This window comes from Aulostomus chinensis, chromosome 21, assembly GCF_037954235.1.
Source record: "Aulostomus chinensis isolate RoL2024-O1b breed Wild chromosome 21, RoL_Achi_v1.0, whole genome shotgun sequence".
Lineage (NCBI taxonomy): Eukaryota > Metazoa > Chordata > Actinopteri > Syngnathiformes > Aulostomidae > Aulostomus > Aulostomus chinensis.
The window spans coordinates 2,467,310-2,487,135 of NC_141340.1; the positions used below are offsets into that span (position 1 = coordinate 2,467,310).

The 19,826-nt window shown below is 44.2% G+C and overlaps 1 long non-coding RNA gene across 3 annotated transcripts in view; it reads right to left on the minus strand.

The window, feature by feature from the left end:
* Positions 1-228: 228 nt before the first annotated feature.
* LOC147241351 (uncharacterized) overlaps positions 229-19,826 on the minus strand; it is a 125,489-nt gene continuing 105,891 nt past the window's right edge. For 2 of the 3 annotated variants that reach the window (XR_015110911.1, XR_015110913.1), the window contains 5 exons: positions 17,661-17,766; positions 17,431-17,558; positions 11,247-11,344; positions 8,290-8,401; positions 229-1,050 (listed from right to left, as the gene is read on the minus strand). This is a non-coding gene — a long non-coding RNA (uncharacterized LOC147241351). The remainder of the gene's footprint in view (positions 1,051-8,289; positions 8,402-11,246; positions 11,345-17,430; positions 17,559-17,660; positions 17,767-19,826) is intronic. The other variant, XR_015110912.1, reaches the window with a different exon arrangement.

Below are 19,826 nucleotides of genomic sequence, written 5' to 3' on the forward strand. Positions count from 1 at the left end.
GAGTCAGCCACCTAAAGACCCCATATCACAAGTCTTCTTTCTTTTTTAAATTATATCAGATACACCGCTGTTCTGTGAGGCAAATTTTTTATCTACCAACTCCCAAGAGAAGTAAAAACACTTTCACCTTGAAGAAGCATAAATATTCACTATGTCACAAGTAGCACGACGCCTGAAGTCAACCGTAATGTGTCGTCTTCAGCAGAGAGAAAGGAACACTTGATTCAGTCTCAAACTACATATATAGAACACTGTAATTATCTTTAGAGGCAATTTTTTTATTGAATCAGCTCCCTGTTTTGACTTATCCACACTCAAAACAGCTGAGAGTCACAAGTTCTCCTCTGCTTTGTAGATTGTTCCTCTCATAGCTGAAGGGAAGGACCTTAACATCGCTTTGACATGGCTAAACGATGCACATTTCCTCCCAAACGCCGCGAGCTGCATTTCTGAGAAACAGAAACAAAAAAGCCTTTGTCCTTCCTTGGTAGAAGACGGAATAATCAGACAAAGAAGGGTGAGGTTTCACATTCAGCTGATTAAAAAGAAAATCTGGTACAGCGAAGGATGCAGCAGGTGATTAAAGATACACGAAAGCAAAATTATGTTCAAATTTTCTTGTAGATGCCTTGGAAGAGAGATGCTGTGAGAATCTCAATGAGTCCCACTTGACGGGTAAAGTTCCTGGTGACTGTGTGAATCATGTAATCACAATCTGCGCCGCAGTCGTGTGGCTGACACAGCAGCGACCTTGACCTCTGACCACCTGCGTTCATCCCGGAGTGAAGTGGACGTTTGTACTTCATCTGAACCAAAGTCCCTCCCAGCTCCGCTGAGATATCAGGATTCATGGTTTGACTTGGAACTTTTTCACTTCATCTTTGCGTCCCAGTGGATCTTTGTGCCCAATCTGAAGAAATTCCTGCCGAGCGTTCCAGAGATCTCACGCGAGGTGACAGAGAGCGGGCGCCGGCCAGAATGCCCCTCACGACCATCCTCGACTCGGCTACACCGACTGTGCTGCACCGCGGGAGGGGGGGGTTCCACAATCTGAGGCGAGACGTGAGATTAGATCACAGCTTTAGCTCATTTAGAAGTGCCGCGCGTCGCGTGGAGATGATTGCACGCCAATCGCACGCCAATTTCCTGTCTTATGCTCATTTGACAAATGTGGGCCACTGTGGTGCCTTTAGCCATAAAACATGAGTCACTGTGGGGGTGTCCTCACAACCTCTCCAGACTGGTCAGCTTTAGAGGCGGCACCGACTTATCCTCCACGTTGCCTCGACCTCGAGTCCCCGCAGCAGGCAGCTGTCAAACCTCTGGAGAAAAGTCAGCTGGTACCCAAATCTGCAGGGTTTTTGTTTTTAAAAAACTTTGAACTCTAAATAAATTAACATTGTCGTATCTGACAAAATCAGCCAAACCAAATGTAGCTTAGTAAGGTTAGCAAAGTACATTTGAGGGAGCCAGCTGGCATTAGCGGGCTAGCTAATGTTGCTGAAGAGCACGTTGAGTTTGCTAAAAGTATCCAGTCGAAAATGAGGTCTGTTTCTTTAAGGACATAAAGGCATCACTGTTCATCTCTAAGAGTTTTAACACTTTGTTTCATTTCCCTAAGTGGATATTTCTGTTTGCTGCTGACACTGTGAACATACCAACAGGAATACACTCGGAATAATTAGAGCTCAAAGCAACACTGGACTGCAGCTTTTCGGCCTGTTATTGCCTGTTGTTACTGAATAGGCCTCCTCATACGGGACCCTTCTTTAAATTCAGTGAAATGCAAACAGCATCAAAGTTTCAACGAGGGGGTTTTTCTCAGCAACATCCAACTGACCGACTTTTATAATGACACAGGAAGTTGTTTCTTTAATCTAACTTACAGTATGGTACAGTGCCTCCACATAAAGTGGTTAACAAGTTTTAATAAGGCACTGGAATGGGCACCTAAGCATACATTGATGCCAATTAAACCGGGGGGCCTGCACGCTAACCACCAGACGGACGCAGTAGCGTTTCTTCTGTGCACACTAATTCGGAGACCTGCGAGGTCTCTGCACTTGTGTACTTGTGTCTCTAAGTGTACCCATAGAACAGGAGGATGCCTATCATGAAGGTACCTTTTCCAAACGACCTTTATTCAGCTTCAGCAGGAAGTGAACACCACAGCAATTCTTTGCCAGAGGAGAAGAAAGGACGAGGGTTATGTTCTACGAAGTTCCCTCACCAACATATTCTGATGACTCGCCGCTGAGCGTGGATCGCCGTGTAAAGGAGAGCAATAACTGAATCTTGAACCTCACCGCCAACCAGGGCTCCGTGCAGATTTTCTGACATTGTGCAATAATCAACATAATTCTCTGCTGACAGAAAGGCAGCCACACCTCATGCTGATCAGCAGATTAGTCAACGGGAAGATTTTAAAGGATTTTCAGCAGCTGGGAGGGCCAGGAGACTAATACATCCCAGATTGTGAACACTTTATTGGCAAACATTTATACTCCTAACAAAGACATGTGGCAGCGACGGGACTTTTCAGGCGAGTCGTACAGAATCATCTCGTCTGGGTTTTTATCAAAGGTAACAGAAGAGCATGAAAATGTCTTGACTCGGCTGCTCAGGTGTCTGCAGCCACAGCGGGAGCGCCAGATTTAAAGGCCACGCCGAAGGATGTCAGAGCTTTTATTTTTGAAGCATGTTTATATGTTTCTGGTAAACCATGCAGCCAGGGAGGGTCATGGATGCTGATTGGTGCTTACATCAGCCAACAGAGGAGCACGTGCATAACAGCGCTTACATGGTAGCGCACCAGAGACTGAATATGCTACTTCTGGTTTGCTTTAAGCTAACTTGACTGTGGACAAACACATTCAATAAATAATAATAATAACAACAACAACAATAACCCTAAACTTAATTGTACAGCAACTTTCAAAAACCATGCAGCTTTTCTAGACTTTCCAAATGGAATCAAACCAAATGGATCAGATTGTGACGGTGAAATTAATGGCATCACCAGGATGTTTGACGCTGACGACAAATGAATCCACTCAACAGTATGTGGCTACGAGGCTACCGCAGAGCTAGCCTACTGCTGTTCAGCCCTCTGCTAATTTGAATATGGAATGATAATCTAACTCTTTGGTTCTGCTCCACTTTCAAAATGTTATCAAAAACAGATATAAAAGTGAAAGCAATTTATTCTACCCTTCTGCTTAAATTATTATTATTTTTTTTACATGAGCTAGGCTTTAGCATTGCTAATGCTAGCTCTGGAAAGCTCCAGCAGCCAGATATCAGCTAAGTCCAGGGGCTGAGATTGAGGGGTGGCAGCCATGTTTGGACGACAATGTTTTGATTGACTGTGAGGCCATTGAGAGACAGCTTGGAACCATTTACGTGAAATTAAAAGACCTGAAAACACACAGGGTGTACGCAGCGAGGCACGCTCACGTTAGCAGGCTGCTAACAGGGGGTGCTTGCTCACTCAAGCTTTATGATTTATTTGTTTATCTTTTGAATAATCGTATATCTTATGTTGACACCACGACAGAGATATTTGAACTGATTGAAACCATCTTGTTTCAGGAGGGCAGCCCTACCGGGGAATGTATTTTTTTTATTTCACGGGACCTTTAAACTGGCCTTGCAGTCCATTTATACCGTTCAATAAATCACAGTGAAGCATTTGAAAGGGGTCTAAATGGCATTTGGACCTGGATTTGAAGACCTAATGCCTTACAGAGACATAAAAGCAGAAGTCAAGACCGTACTTAACAATCGTGAGTGAAAGTGGCGTGCGGAGACTGGATCAAACATGCAGGGAAATTGCCAAGGGGAGTTTATATTTGCATGACACTGTCACACCCTGTGTTTATTAGCATGCCACCACAGTTTTTTCACTTTTTCCCTCCACCACTTCCTCACCCAACCCTTCCCCTTGTAGAGCCGAATCCATTCCACCTCTTCAACAGCAGCCCTAGGAGTCCGGGCATGCTCAGTGAGCGTAGCTAATCAGCCAAGCCGAGCTGTGTCCTTTGACAGAGAGAAATCCCCCCTCCCTGACGGTGTGCCACTGCAAATGAACTGGTGGTGCTCTGAATCCGGCTGGGCTGGAGAGTGTGGATTTGCCCCACATCTAAACACTTTGTCATGTTGCATTCACTCTCACCAAAATTTAGCACAGAAAGGCACAAACAAAAGTGCCCCTCGCAAAGAATTCTGCAAGGTGTTTGAATAGCAATAACAGGTTCATGCATATGTAGAGGTATAAATTCAGCAGTTCACTGTGTAAGGAAATACTCAAAGCCTAATAGTCTCCTCGATGTGGATCCGCAGCTCTGCAGGTTTCTCTGGTAATTGGTGCTAACATCTAAAGACTATGAAGGCACATGGCATCTAAGATACGGCTCCTTCCCAGAAACAAAGGCAGAGAACGGCTTCTATCACAGCATCGAGGAGTCAGAAAGAATATTAAAAATGCAGAATTTGCATTTTAACATTATACTCAGGCGCAGGAGATAAATGAACACTGACTGCCGGAGATTAGTTGTTCTTTTTTAGATGTGAGAGCATCACAGTACACCGGCAGATAGAGGCATCTAAGACAACACAGTGACCCTTGGTGAAGCAACAGAAAAAACAGTGTACACTTTGACGGCATCATAAATCATCGGGCTCGTGGCAGGCAGCCCAATTGTGCTGCGAGGGCAGGTTGAAGCTACCATCATCCCTCCTACTATGTCCCCTGGCTGTGTCTGAAGGAAGAAGTGGAACGGCAAAAATATGTCTGCTCTCTCTGTCTCCTTCTCTATCAGCATTGATCTCTGGATGGGCGGGGTGAGCGGCGAGAGTCACTAGACTTTGCTTTTGCAGCGGTTTTATATAAAGACAAAGTACGGCCAAAAACAGCACATGATCCCCGAGTGCACAAGATTTAGCATGGTTGAGATGCACTGAAATGCACTCTGGGAGGAAATCGTCTCGGTCTTTTAAACTTGAGGAGAGATGCACATGAAAGTACTGTAAGAATGAGGAAGGCAGACAGTGAGTTTGCCAAGACAAAAGATTCTACTTGGTGTGTGGGTTGGGAGGACGGCTGCTGGAAATCATCTTTGTCCTGGAAGTGGAAGTCTGCAGGCTTTGTGATCACAACAAACACGGTCCGCCTGGGTTTTCGACTTTGGTTAAGATGACTCCGGGGAGCGTGGACAGTAGGAGGAGGCCTTGGATACATTCCTTTCCCTTTGCTTCTCATCCTCCCCACACACTTGAGCAGCTGTTGACGTGGGCCATCATGGGGAATTTGTACATTCAGGCGGAGGGAAGGATTAGGCCTGAGCTCAACCACAGATGGACTGAGACTGCCCCCTATTAATAAACCCTCCTGTGATGCTGTTTATTCATCTGGATATTTCTCTGAGCATGAGCAGCTAGTGGACATGAATATGGCGACATGCTAATCTGCCCGTTATAAAAGTTGGAGAGGGAAAAAGCGAGATGACGAATTGAAAGAGGGTAAAAGGAGGAAGAGGAAGGGGGGGGTGGCCTTCTTTTTGCATAATTTGGTTCCTATTAGCAACATCATTCAGTGGGTTTTTTCGGATGATAATTTGGAAATCTGGGGTTGCGGCGCTAATCCAGCGGCATTACACTTTACAGAAGGATTACTGAGTGACAACTTCAAGTGAAACGAAAGATGTAAGGGCCTCTTAAGCCGTGTTCCTATTAAAAGCCACAGCGCGGCGTGACACTGTGGCAGGCTTCATTGCACACTTGCCAGCTAGTTGGGGTTATATATCCCCTGATAAACGCTCCAACGCTCATAGGGATTTCTACATCTTTTTTGGGTTAATTTTATTTTTTATTTTCTCACGCCCTTACATTCAGCCATTTTGAAATAATTGTTCAGGCTTTTTTTGGGGGGGGGGGGGTCGTTGCGGTTTGGAGTTTTGGGAAGCTTGTGGTACTAAAGTTTAAGATTCCTGATGCTACTTGGCTTTCTGTAGAAGCAGTGAATTTGATTTGTTTTATTACCCAACAGTTTGGTTCCCAAGAACATGTACATCAGATTTAGTCCGATTCTGTATCATGTTTATATACTGTATAACTTTTTCTTTTGTATTTATGTCAAATGTTTGTTTGGGTTTTTTTTCTATGGAATGTGACGGCCGGTGTACTAAACATCTATCTTTTATGTTGCAGGACTTAAGATGGAAATTAGCTTCAAGCTAAATCTGGTGCACACGTCTTCTTATTCAAACGAATGACTAATGTATGTGCACAGCTGCCTCGAATAAATTAAAAGACATCAACAACATCTTAATCCCATTTAGGCTTTAAATGGCCAGAAACTCCTGTGAGACGTTGTGAGATCTATGACAGCTATGACAGTCACCCCGGGGTGGACATCACCCACAAGGCATTGAGGTTTCGCAAAAGTTTTTCAAAGAGGAGTTTGTCTAACAAACTATCTGGCGTGTCAGGTTTACTAAGTAGGGTCAATTGGTAGAAATGATGTCCAAGCAAACAATCCTCTCGTACAAATCCAGATAATCACAGTAACTGGCCGCTGAGCCGTCCAGACTACGGACGACAGGGGCAAGAATGTTCCATTTATATCCTCTTCCCACTGTACCCTTCGTCCTCCACAAGGACACTGTGCAGGCTGATGGAAGTTGAGCTACTAATGAAATGTGGCAAAGGTGTTTGTTCAGGGCTCCCAAGTCAAAGGAAGAGAAATTTCCAGGGTACGCCCACAAAGTTGCACCACGATTTCATTTATTTATTTTTTTTAAGAAACAGAACAGGTAGAAACCCCCCCCCCCCCCCCCCCTTACTGTGCGTTCACACCGAACACGAATTTGCGCATTCACGCAAGCAGTTTCCATTCAAAGACTATGCACATGCGCGAATGAGGCGAATTTTCAGTCTGGCAGCGCGAATGGCGAATATTTGCGCATTCGCCTCATTCGCGCAAGTTGAAAATATTGAACTTTGGCGAAAAATTCGCATCAAGACAGCCAATCGGCGTTGAGGATGTCCCGATGTCACGGCTGACTGTGACTGACTGACTGTGACTGACAAGATGGCGGACAAGTTGATTGTGGCTATGTGTGGAAACCCGGTTCTATATGACAAACGTGTCAAAATTACAAGAACCAGTTGAATAAATTGGTGTCCATTCATGAAATTCTGTCACCGATCCCAGCTAGCAGGTCGTTAAATTGGCCAGTCCTCATCCGAAAATTTGCGGATCCGAAATTTGCGTTCGCGTCCGGTGTGAACACACACTTAGAGTTCAGAAGGCCCTCCCTACCGCGCACCAGCTAATCAGATAAAATAGAGCTACCAAACAGCCAATTAGAAAATAGCATTGCTGTATCCGGGCAAGTTTTAGATATTCCCCTATAGTTAAGCGAAGTACAGGCCAACGACAGAAGCGGACGACTGTCATTGTCCAAGGCTCTCAGGCTACATGTCAACGTGGGAGAAGGAAGCTGCCATCCCATCACTGATTTCTGTTGCTGGGGAACATCTGTGTCCAGGCAGCTGGAAGGGTAGTTAACGGTTGAATGACTGCTAGCTACTTTCAGCAGCTACAACCAAAAACACATACACTCACACACATAAGACCACCGTCCCCACCCAAACCCCCACCGCTGCCATCAAAATATCACTCTGGTCAAATCCCGAGTCCCTGGTGTTGCATCTTTCATATGCATGGATCAACCACTGGCGGCGACGGTGACCCTCTGCCTTGGACACGTCCCCCGGTGTTCTTCCTTTAATAGGAGCTCATGTTTGCAGCTATCATGATCAGACATGACATTTTCAACAAGACCAGGGAGCTAATAATAACTTCATTAGTTGGCCGGCTAAGATTTAACCAGAGCCGTTGTTACTGCAAACGGCAAAACAAGAGTTTGCTGGCTCAAACTGGGATGGTGAGTTTTTGGGTTTTTTTTTTCTGTCTTGTGTCTCAAAGCAAAGAACAATTGGTTCAAAAATCACCAAATTTCTAGCTGCAAATTTTTAGCTGCATATGGGCCACTTGAGACTGGAAAGCTTGACAGGCATAGCAACAACTAGCAAGGGTGCAGGGCTCAGCAAGCAGCCAATTATGATACAGGGATTTTTTTTTTTTTTTTGCAAGGACATCATGGGTAGATGTTTGGACGCCATGTACGGTATTTGGTAAATGGCTCTGTAAAGTAATCAGTTTGTGGATACTGTAGCTCCGTCATCTTCTCCTTTACAGAATAAACAAAGAGAAGCAGCCATTACCTTCTCGGTGTCTCCATACTGGGAGATGTTTTGGCGTCCTATGGCTCTGATGAAATGAATCTGGCTCTTGAGTCATACGCGGAGATCAAAGAGACACACAGGAGGGTTAAAGCTGGAGAGGGAAAAAACAAAAAGAGGGTTTTGTTTTTTCCACAGTGACCTGGATATGCAGCCAGTTCAAGGCGCATCGCTTCCTCTCCTGTCTGCTGACTGGGTCCCTGGAGAGGCACAAAGTAACTGTTCAATCCCAGGTAATTAACTTCACCGCGACCCAGGGAACGCTCGCACCAGACACTACAATCCTTTAAGCACAACACTCCATTAGTCCTATCCCGCAAGGCCTCGCAAATAGCAGGACAAAAACAGGGGGCATTCTGGGGGTTCAAGCTGCCCATATAATCACAACACCCAAAGATAAAATATGTCCATAAGCCTAATTGAGAGGGTGTGTACACCGAATATACACTGTTCAGGGAGACTTGGTATAATTCTGCTTTATCGGTATCAGTGGCAGATCTTTAATACCCGTGAGGTCACTTTTCATAAGTACAGTAAACACCGCAACTTTAATCCGTGTGAGGCGCCAAAATATTATGCAGATCTACGCAAAACAGAAGCTGAATCAGGTCCTCGGTGTAAAATGGACAGGTGCTGTTAGGATGGAGGTAACGGCGAGGGCAGAGAGAGCAGAACTCACTTCTACTCACTGGATGTAGTCCACAGCACGACGCTGAGCACAGTTAACTTTTTGTACAAGTTTTCAAAGAAGTATTCTGTTCCATGACATTTCTAGGTACTTTTGCAGCAACAATATACGCAGCTAGAATCTTTTCGTCCTCTTTATTATTTTATTTCTTCTTCTTTTTTGTTTTAATTTGTTCTCCCAATGTTCTTCCCATAGTCAGAATAACATTCTCTGCAACATTCTCGAAATATTGGTTGGGGTAAGAGATTTAAAAAAAAATAAAATAAAATACAACATTCCCAAAACATTCATTTAATTTCGATGGAATGTCAGTTGAAAGCAATTAGAACTTTCCTCTAACGCTCAATTAAAATAGTTTTTCCGACACAAGTAGAACTCGCAGCCAATGTGGGAACGTTCTCTGCTGGCTGGCTATTGGTGATAGGAAATTAAGATTGGAAAGTCTTTCTTGCCATGAAAACATTAATCTCAAAGAGTTTCAACCTTGACCAATAATAAATAGTTACTAAAGATTTGATTCAAAAATACCAGTGAAAATATAAAGACTAATACTCCGATTTGTAACCTAAAACAGGATAAATTTACCGTGTAGAAACCTTGTAAAGACTTTTTTCTGGCTCTATTAAGGCTCAAATTGTAAGAATATTTGAGATTAATCAGGTGCCTTTTTTTTGGCTGATGTTTATTTCTGCAGTGGTCACTTCTGCTCCAACATCTCAGTTGAAGTACATGAATAAATGAAACACAGGAGCATGGAAGCACCACTGCCACCTAGTGTTTTAGCAGTGTAACTGCAGCGCGCAGGCCTCAAGCACAGAAACATGACTACTCAGGTGTCTCACTTTAATGAGAGTGTTGAGGGATGTTGTAACATCATCTTATGACAGTTGAGAGGAGACCAAATGGAATGCTTCAATACCTTGAAAAGAACTATGAATTTTCCAGGTTTTAAACACGGTGCACAATGTAAGTACTCAACAGAAGTCAACAAAATACATGATATGGGGTTGAGTCGTCTTTTAAATGTCAAAATCTGGAAATGTCTCATATTACACCTGTCGGTAAAAGGGTTCCATACGAGACACGTAGGCTGGAGGCGTGTCTTCGGACAGTTGATCCATTCTGGTCATTAAGAGATCTTTGGAACGCCTCAAAGGGATTTCTGCAGATTTGGGACAAACATCGACCGAGACTGAAGGACGAACTGAGAACATTTTGGCGGTCAAAGGTCAAGGTCACAGTGACAGGGATTCATCACAGGTGCACAACCACTTTGCAGTATCTGTAGATACAGCGTGGTATGCTGGAGGATTTCAGTACCTTTTCCAGCTTTCCAGGATAAGATGTTTTTCCTGGAAACTGTTCTTTCACTCTATTCCAAGTCTCTGATAAAGCAGCTCTGCTTTCCTATACAGTAAATCTTTTGAGTCTTTCAGTCAAACAGAACATTTAGCTGCTCTATCGACAGTCTCCGTGTAATGGGCCTTGTGACTTTCTGTATTAATGTACAAACAAACATGTAGTGACGTGCGTGGCGCAGTGCCTCCCGGACTTATTTGCAGTCATTTCCATCAGGACTGGCAGGTAAAAACAAGGCATAGGCTGATAAAAGTGTTTGGTTCAATACAGTTAACACAATCAAAGCTTTTTGTGTATCTAAGGCACGTAATGTACTGATCAAACCGCCGTCACATGAACAAAACATCCTCAACATTCTTGATGCTGCCTTTCACACAATCATCTCGGCTCATTGTCACATGAGCCGGGGAAATCAAATATAAATACAGTCCATGCCCCTGGGTGTAAAATAGAATATATGCAGTCAATAGAATATCTGCAAATGTCAAAGCCGCTTGAATCAAAAAGCTTATTGAAATTTCACTGCGGCTGTACGGGTGTCTCTAATGAGGTAAGAAAAGAACAGTGCTTCTCTGACTGTGCAGCAGTCTAACCAATTATCAGACTTCCCTGCTGCTGAACCATGGGAGAAAGTCCATAGGTAATGGTGGGGAGGACGAGGGGAAGCTACGTTGTTTAGTGAGAGAGAACAGATAATGGACTCCTTCCACCACCAACACCCCCCCCCCCCCGCCCCGCCCCCCACCCCTCTCAACAAAGCCAGGGCTGGCACTTTTAGCCGACAGCCATCAGAGAAGCAGGCGTGTGATTTGACTGTATATGTCAAAGAGAGTTTGATTGTTTTTGGAGAAATGTTTTATTCAGTGGATGGGGTTTGGATGCTGCTGCTTACCTCAGTTTCTGATTTGCTGGCAAAACAAGTCTGTCAGACAACACAACACTGTTGCACTCCAGTACCTGCTTACTTCTACCGTGGCCCTGCAAGTCTGGCTTTCAACACACAGAAAGAGATGAAAACAAAGTATTTTTGTCAGATTTCTAGTCGGAAAAAAAACGACTTCACTTAAATTAACTTAACCAAGTGTTTAGTATGAAGAATACATGTTTGGAAAACTAGCAAAAAATAATGTTCTTATTAAGTTGAATAAATACATATCAGATTCAGGGCTGTATCTGGACAAGACCTTGGTGTGACGTGACCACCCCCAAACTAGTAATCGCCCCCGAGAGCAGCCTATGCAGGTTTATCAAGTTGGTGGTTAATGTTGGTTAAACGGGACATGTTTCAGAGACGTGAGGTCCTGCGATAGCTAAGCTAACTAGCAAAACTCTGCACTACTGACACAACAGCTTCATGGTAAGTAGGTACTTTGAAGGTTTATGGCTGTAAAATGACAGTCACCTAAAAGATGCTTGAAATTCACACCAACTGTAGAACAACCATGGCTTATGGGTTAAGGGTAGCGGGGGAGGGGGGGCGGATCCTATCCCAGCTGACATTGGGTGAGAGGCTGGGTTCACCCTGGGCGGGTCATTAGGTTGCAGGGCAATCAGGAGCAATTAGGGTCTCAGTATCTTGCTCAAGGGTACTTGGACATGGTCACCGGGGGAAGTGGGGGGAGAACCAGTGACCCTTCAGTTGCTAGACGACCACTCTACCTCTGAGCCACGCCGGCCCTCTTGAGTGGAGGAGGATTCATACACATTCTTGTTCTTTGTGTGGATAAAAACAAATGGCCCCATCACCAAACTCAAGTGAGGAAAAGCTGGCTTGAGGAGGCTCAGTACACTCAGGGGTTTCTCAACCAGCACCTTTCGGGGAGCGGCCCTAATTAGATTTTCTTGTACCAAGCTCCTTAACGAGATGCAACTTGTACATGTCACATATCAACAATGAGGGATTTCTGTCAAATATACTGAGCAAGACTTTGGTGTTTGCAGGAAGTTAACGTCTGGGCTTAAGGGTTGGCTTGATCCAGTCAATATTCATGTATTTAAGGGGCAATTCTGTAATTTAAATAATAATAAAAACAGTTGAAGAATAACAAAAGCTGAGTAATAAATGTGTGGGAGAGAGAAATCCATCAATCTCATCTCCAAACATCCTGCCTGATAAATGCACAATGTGATGTATTTAATCTGACAGCCATCGATACCGTAAGTGCAGGTGCCCGGAACATTGATCTTGTTCTCTGTCAACCGCAGTCAAAGTTTACTTTGATGCATTTTTTTCCTTCTGTCTCGTTAACTTTAGCGTTGCCCAATTAGAATCCAACCAGGGCTTGTAAACAACATGGACACCTATGTGGCTTGATAATTGGGCAAAGTTTTGGTAAATTGCCATGCTGCCAGGTTTGAGATTTGGCAGGGGGTAGAGGTGGGTGTTCTCCTTCCAGCATCTCTGTCACCATTCATTATGTGATCATTTGCTGGAACTTCCTGACGACAGTGCTAAGAACAGACAGGTAAGAACTAAAGGTGTGGAAAATAATCGATATTAATCGATGCATAGATGTGCATGTGCGCGATGCGAGTGCATCGGCTCATTCACTGGGTGTGATGCAATTGATGGGTGAAATCTAGATTCATCTCGATGCGTTGGTGGGTATCGGTAAAATCCGATGCAAGCGCCGTTTTCTTCATGTTAAACTTCACCCCATCTGCTGTTCCCCAGGAGCTATGAATGCACCATCATTATTTCGCGTATTGTATTGAATACGGACGGAAGCCGTGAGGCACAAACAATCCACTACTAGTAAAACAGCATGGACGTTAGCGCGAACAGCAGCGAGGAAGCTTCTATATTTAATGCACCCGCAACGTTTAAATCCTATGTTTGGAAACACTGCGGATTCGCAAAGAAAGACGGAAAGCTCGACAAAACGTCCGTCATTCGCAAAGAATGCCGCGTTAGGAAGCCGTACAGCGGCAGCACGACAAACATGCAGACCCACTTAAGAAGAGCGCACCACATCACCGACAAGTCTACCGCCACCTCCCCGCTTCCCCGTCTAGTTCCTCGCCGGACACTGGAGAAACGTTGATTGCACTGTTGAAAAAGTCACTTTAGGTTACTCATTGAGTGTTTTGTTGTTGCTGTGTACTGTACTTTTACAGCAGTAATTATTGTTTAATTGTTTTTCTCTTTTATTGTTGCAGAACTCACTCAAATCACTGATTCTCAGTGGCCAGTTAGAAAGTCAACTCTAGCAGTTTGGCAGACGGTGTCATGGCCATTGAATGGTTTACTTGCACCATGTGAGGCCGTGCATTAGTTGTTCAATAATGTGCACTGTAACATGACCCGACTAGGACAGAGCACTTGTGTGATGTAGGTTTGGGATTGGAATCCTTTAGGATTTTATTGATTCAGATTCCTTAACAGTTGCAGGTCTGTCTGATCCGTGTAACTACAAAACGGAACCCAAAGGACACTCATGGGTTCATTTGGTTCTATTTGTAGACTCAGAATTATGATGGTCCTTGAAATTTAGAAGTTAGAGAACCACTGCTATTGTGATTGCATAGACGATGTGAAAGTGTGAGGAAAGTTGTTGCTGTTTTAAGATGGCAAAAAGAATTTGCATGAAGTGGTGCATAGTAAAAAAGACAAACAGCACTTTTGTTGAATTTACTGCCAAGTGCCCATAAGGAATAAAGCCAAATCCTTTTGGTCGTACCAAACTGAATTCCATTTTTTTTTTCAGGGCCTGAGCCAGAGGGTACTTCATTTAATTTCTTTTTTTTTCTTTGCTTATTTGCATCATGTTGAATCGCATCATATCGCAACAAATTGCATCATATCGTATCGCACTGATTTGAACTAAATGATTATTGCATCGTATCGCATTGTGAAGAGGGTAAATCGTATCGCATCATATCGGCAGAAAATTATAATCGTTAAAAGTATCGTATCGCTGGCAGTGCATCGAGATGTGTATCGAATCGTCCTCAGTGCTGAGATTCACACCCCTAGTAAGAACAGACAGGTAAGAACAGCTGATATGAGGTGGGATCTCTGCTCTGTGGGCACGATGAACCCACATTTACGCTCCGATATCAGGCTCATCACACGAATTTGGAATTTGGGTTTTTGCAATGTAAACGAGAATAGACCTTTAAGGGAAACTGTGCTTTAAAAAAAAAAAAGATACATCTAAATGATTGATGGGGACCAAAATTGTTTCGATGTATGCTCACGGAAGGGCAGGGAGGTCCCGTAGAAAACAGAGTCAAACTGGCAAAACGAAACTCACTGCGACGATAATTATGTTTTCTTTTTGACGAAAGTGGTTCTGACGGAATTCCATCTTGTCCAGCCAGAGGTGATTACACAAAGCCTCTGTCCACTCTTCACTGATAGACAGACAAAAAAGTTTGAAATGCAAATATTGATTGGATCCTTCAACGAAGTTTCACTTCCTCTTTCTGTAGGTGTTGTGAGGGTGTGCTGTGAGTAAAGCCTCATGCAAAGTTGCGTGTTGGGTTTATGCCGTACCCTTGTGATGCAGCTGTGTCTTGTTGCAATTACCAGCCGAAACACTAGTTGGCAGTGGCGCTCTTATGCCACTGTGCTGAGATTTTCACTCAGCACATCAACATTGGCAACTGAATCTGAGGTTACGAGGTGGCTGCAGTCACAGGGTTCTCACTCGGTATTCAAACAATTCAGACAATTTTGGCCAAAGGTCGAAAGACATTGAAATTATCCTTAAATTTTTCAAGGTTTTTTGTTTTGGAGGGTGGTGTTCATTCATTGTGGGTCGACTGGTAGAATCTCAGTGATACCTGACAGATGGACCCTCTGGCCTGCTGGTAGGTGGAGTTCACCCTGTGTTTCAGAGGTAGTGATAACAACTGCCTGCCGACTACTCAGACCTGCTGGTGACACTACTGGGCGTGGACCGAACGCCTGAATCGTGCCTCTGGGTTCTACAGGAATCAAAGCGCAACTATTCCGCACAGCTTCCAGCGGCGGGGAAGGGAGCCGAGCTGTGGCAGGCCAGCTTGCTTTTTGTCAGTCAGGCAACGAACGGCGGTGAGTGGAGGTCGCCGAAGAGCAGGAGATGACTGATTCATGGCTGGCTCGCAGGCTGTGTGTGGACATGCGCGCGCGAGTGTGTGTGTGTGTGTGTGTGTGTGTGTTTGTGTGTGTGTGCCCTGCAGTGGATGACAGATTGGCAAGGCCACGCATGGGCCAGCCTCCATCAGCACCGCGGGCTGCTGCGATGTGTCCATTCCCACCCTCACTCACCACAACCTGCCAGGCCAGAGCTGTCTGTGTGATTGCCCGTACGTGCAGGTGGAGCCTGGTGTCTCTCTCCCTGCTATGGACATGTTGTTTCAAAGTCATAATCACTGTATTTGCCAAGTATAATAAAGCTAAAAGTTGGTCTACAGCGAGAGCACGGCAGTCGTGCGTCTGTTACAGCATTTCAGCAAGTTTTGTTTGCCAGTTGTTTCTGTTTACAAGGGCTTGCTTCAATATTTACATCCAAACCTTGAAGAGTAGAAAATTAGTCCCGATAACCTCATCCATGTCATACAGCATTTGAAAATGAATTACATGGTAAAAATTAATCTTCCAATCTTTTTTTTTTTTTATTGGGTGATACTAATATATTGAAAGATCGATAAGAAGCACAGCATGCTTCAAATTGTTCATTTTGTATGCTTTGCGTGTGGGCTTTGTACGTCGACATGAGAATATCAATTTAGTCTCACATCTGTTATTGTACATGAAAGAAGACTTGAGGAAAATGTAGACGCATCTATGAGCTTAACGGTTTAGTTTCTTGACACCATAATTTAGGCTGGTTTCTGCTTTGGTGAATGTTTTGTCTCGTTTCTCCTTCTATTGTTACTCCAGGTTATACCTCATTAAGTTGTCTAATAATTAGTTCAAGTGTTGGTTGTTGTCCTCTAAAAGAGCAAAATGAGCTTCGTTAAAATGATCAAAACACTGACTGAAGAATATGATTCCATATTCTAGCCTGCAGTTTGACGGAGGATGAGATGTTCAGGTGTTGCTCAGGGCAACCCAACTTTTTTTTTTTGTAAAAATACCTTAGAAGGTCAAAAAACTCAAATCAAACGGTGAGGCAGAAGCAGTTATTGTGTTGTTAGGATGCCTTTTATCTGACTACCACCGTCTCTGCTGCTGCGTTTCTCTAATTTGACCAAAATCCCTCATGTTTCACTCTGCCGCCTGATCCTGTTAAACAATTAATCATTAAAGACATGACATATTTAAGTGCTTTTACCTTACAATTTAGAAAAAATAAAAAGCCGTTTACAAATATAGTTTTTTTCCTATCATTTTTTCACTGTGCATGCTATTATTACTCTTCGAGTTACTGGGCTGTGAAATAAAGTTGAAGCTGTGCAACTTAACCAATATCCCTCTAATACATCTGTCTGGTGAGTCATTGATTCAGTTATTGTTCTTTGACTACCCAGGTGGTACAAAGCAAGTTGTATCTTCAGCTGTGTTTTGACATCTTCAGTGAGTTATGTAGAGTACTGCAGTATTTATCCTGTCATAATGTGCCGTATTGCAATATACTGTGATAAAACTGGATTGTGATGTGTGGTCTTGGCCAACACTCAGCCCTGATTGTTCTCACTCTTCTTCTACTATTTCTTTTTGACAAACAAATGCCAGGGGAATCTGAACCTCATGGTGCACCAAATTTGGCCCCCGGCCCTCACATTGGGCAGCTCTGCTCTCGCACCTCTGAAAACAAGAGTTGGCTCCCAGTCGAGGTGAACACGGCAACCTCTTGCTCATCGCACTTTGACAGATTATGACTGATGAAGCGGAGAGAGCAGGAATGCTGGCACCTCGCTGACAGCTCCCTCCATCCTCAACTTGTCAGTGTCAGGTAACCATTTCCCATGTGCCACCTTCAATTACTAAGGATATTGCTAATGATTATACATTGTGTGTAAATGCAAATGTGCGCCAGGAAGTTTCATGATATAATGCTGGAGTCAGTTGTAGCATGACTAATGATGTTCCAAATGAAGGGTGGACTTCAATGAGAGTCTTAAAGAGCAGAGGAGATTTTAATTACTCATCTGTCTGGCTGCCTTTGTGACCTTCAGTCAGGACTTGGACACAAGTCAATTACAGTGATGATGTACTCTTTCCATGTGCTGGTCTAGGAAATGGCAGCTTGTCAAAGGTCATTGTAATATTAATCTGAAAGACAGGGCGGGGGAAAAAAAAAAAAAGAAGTTTGAAATCAACTGTGCAAGATTACGATCAACAGCAATACTGAGCAGTCGGCGCTGAAGGCTTCACCTCACTCCAGGTCTGAGCAGGTACCTCTGCGCTGGTGGACGCCTCCACCGGTCCAGGCGCAGTTCAGGTTCATCAACGTCCAGACTCATGATGCATGTGGTGGACACTTGAAGGGAAATTCATTAAAAAAAACAAAAAACAAAACTCAAAGCTGTAAGAGTAAGAAAGGACGTCACACTGACCTTTAACCTTCTGGATATAAAATGTGAATATATGACAGGTGCAGCGACCAAAATCCAAAAAGTCCACATTCATTCCAAAAGTGAAGAAATTCCCTTCAGGAGCTCCTGAGATTTGACATTTATGTGAGGTGACCTTGACCTTTGACCATCAAAATCTTTTCAGATCATCCTGGAGTCTGAGTGGCGCTTTGAGCCAAATCTAAAGACCAATTGATTTTATGATCTTTATATACCTTTCTTTTCTGGTTACTTTGCGTTAATTGTAAAAACCACTCCATTGGTGAGTCCCTAAGATACCGTGTTAACAAAAATAGGATGGACGGACAGACGGAAGGCCCCAAAACCTAAGACATGGGGCTCATGGCTGCTGCCAGCTTGGAGGCATACAAAAGAAGGCTGGAACAGTATAACTATAAACCGCACTTATTCTCTCATGGATTAATTTTTAATCAGAATGGGTATTTATTTCGGTCTTTTGAGAGGATGGAAATACCAATAAACCTGCCGACTCCAGGCGGCATCACCACCCACAGCTGCTCTGAGGTGGAGGAGTTTTACTCAGGAAGTCAGCCACTCGGAGTGTATTTGTCTTTTGTAATTACCATTCAATAAAGAAAAACTCTCGGTAATTATCCCTGGCACGCAGTGAAACCAATCACAGTGAGTTAACCTAAACACAGACCAGTTTGTAAAGTCTGATTCAGCTCTGCCTCTGCGGGACTGCGGCTCAGCTCGCCGATCAAACACAACGGCCCCATCTGTGGCCGTGACTCCCTTGGAGAGCCGGGTCGTGACCTCCTCTTAGAGTTCAGAGTGAGAGGGGATTCATGCCCGGGTGGCGGCCCTCGCTGAGGAGCGCATCATGCGCATCATTGGTTAGAGGATAGTGTGGGTCAAGCCAGCCAGGAAGACTTGGGGGAGCTCGCTTTCTTCCACGCTGAGGTGGCATGTGGCTTTAATCTAATTAAGTGTGAAATGGAGAGAAAATTCTCACTTTAAAGTCTCTTTAATATCTTTATTTATTTTGATTGCTGTGGGACTTCTTTTAGTCAAGAGAGTCAAGGAGCTTGAGGGTTGTTTGGGAGGTGCTTCCTAAATTCCCCACGATGGATACAGGTGTCATTTAATGCAGCAGGCTTCTCAAAACCCACCGGAACGTTTGAGAGGAGAGACAGCCAGAACTCCAGGAGATAAACTTTGAATGGGGGGGGGGGGGGGTGAAAAGGGCACAGAGCGACGATAGCACTCAGTGTGCAGCACCCATCAATACCTTCCACTGACATATATACAATCCCTCGCGCTCTACCTCTACCCCGCAATGCCGAATGTGCCTTGACGCCAGCCTGCTATCGGAGCTTTTATCTCTCTGACACGCCTCTGCCACTGACATTTACATGAAAGCTATAGGGAATATAGCTGGGAATAATCTGCACTGATAGGAAGCATCTTGCAGTGGCAGGAGAAAAGGGAGTTTTGAGTGCGGGCTTCTCTCCAGTCTATAGACTTCATAGGACAGCTTTCTGGATGCAGTGCACTCAATAGTGTGCGGGCAGCAGATACAATCACAGATATACTGGAGCGGCGACTGCGCCGTACACAGCCCAGCAGAAGATGCAGAAGATACAGCGTGTATAACATTTTTTTAGTGTAAACAAGAAACATGGAAGTTATCCTTGCTATGGATCGCTTTATTCCGTGGATATGCGCAGGAATTTAACTTGGTGCAGTAAAACAAGAAAACAGCAGAAGGAGATTAATTAAATGATAGCATTGGCATAGAGAGCAGTGACGACAGTGTGTGGTCGGCGGCGGGGGGGGGGGGGTTGCTAAGGAGAAACGGTAGGGCTTGAGAGAGAAAACTCTTATGGTGTGTGGCGGTCCTGGTTCTAAAAAGTGTGGAAGGCAACAGTGAAGTAGTTTGAGGGACAGACAACTGGCACGAGTTGGGAGAACCGCACAACTTTTGTCCATCATCCCAACGTCC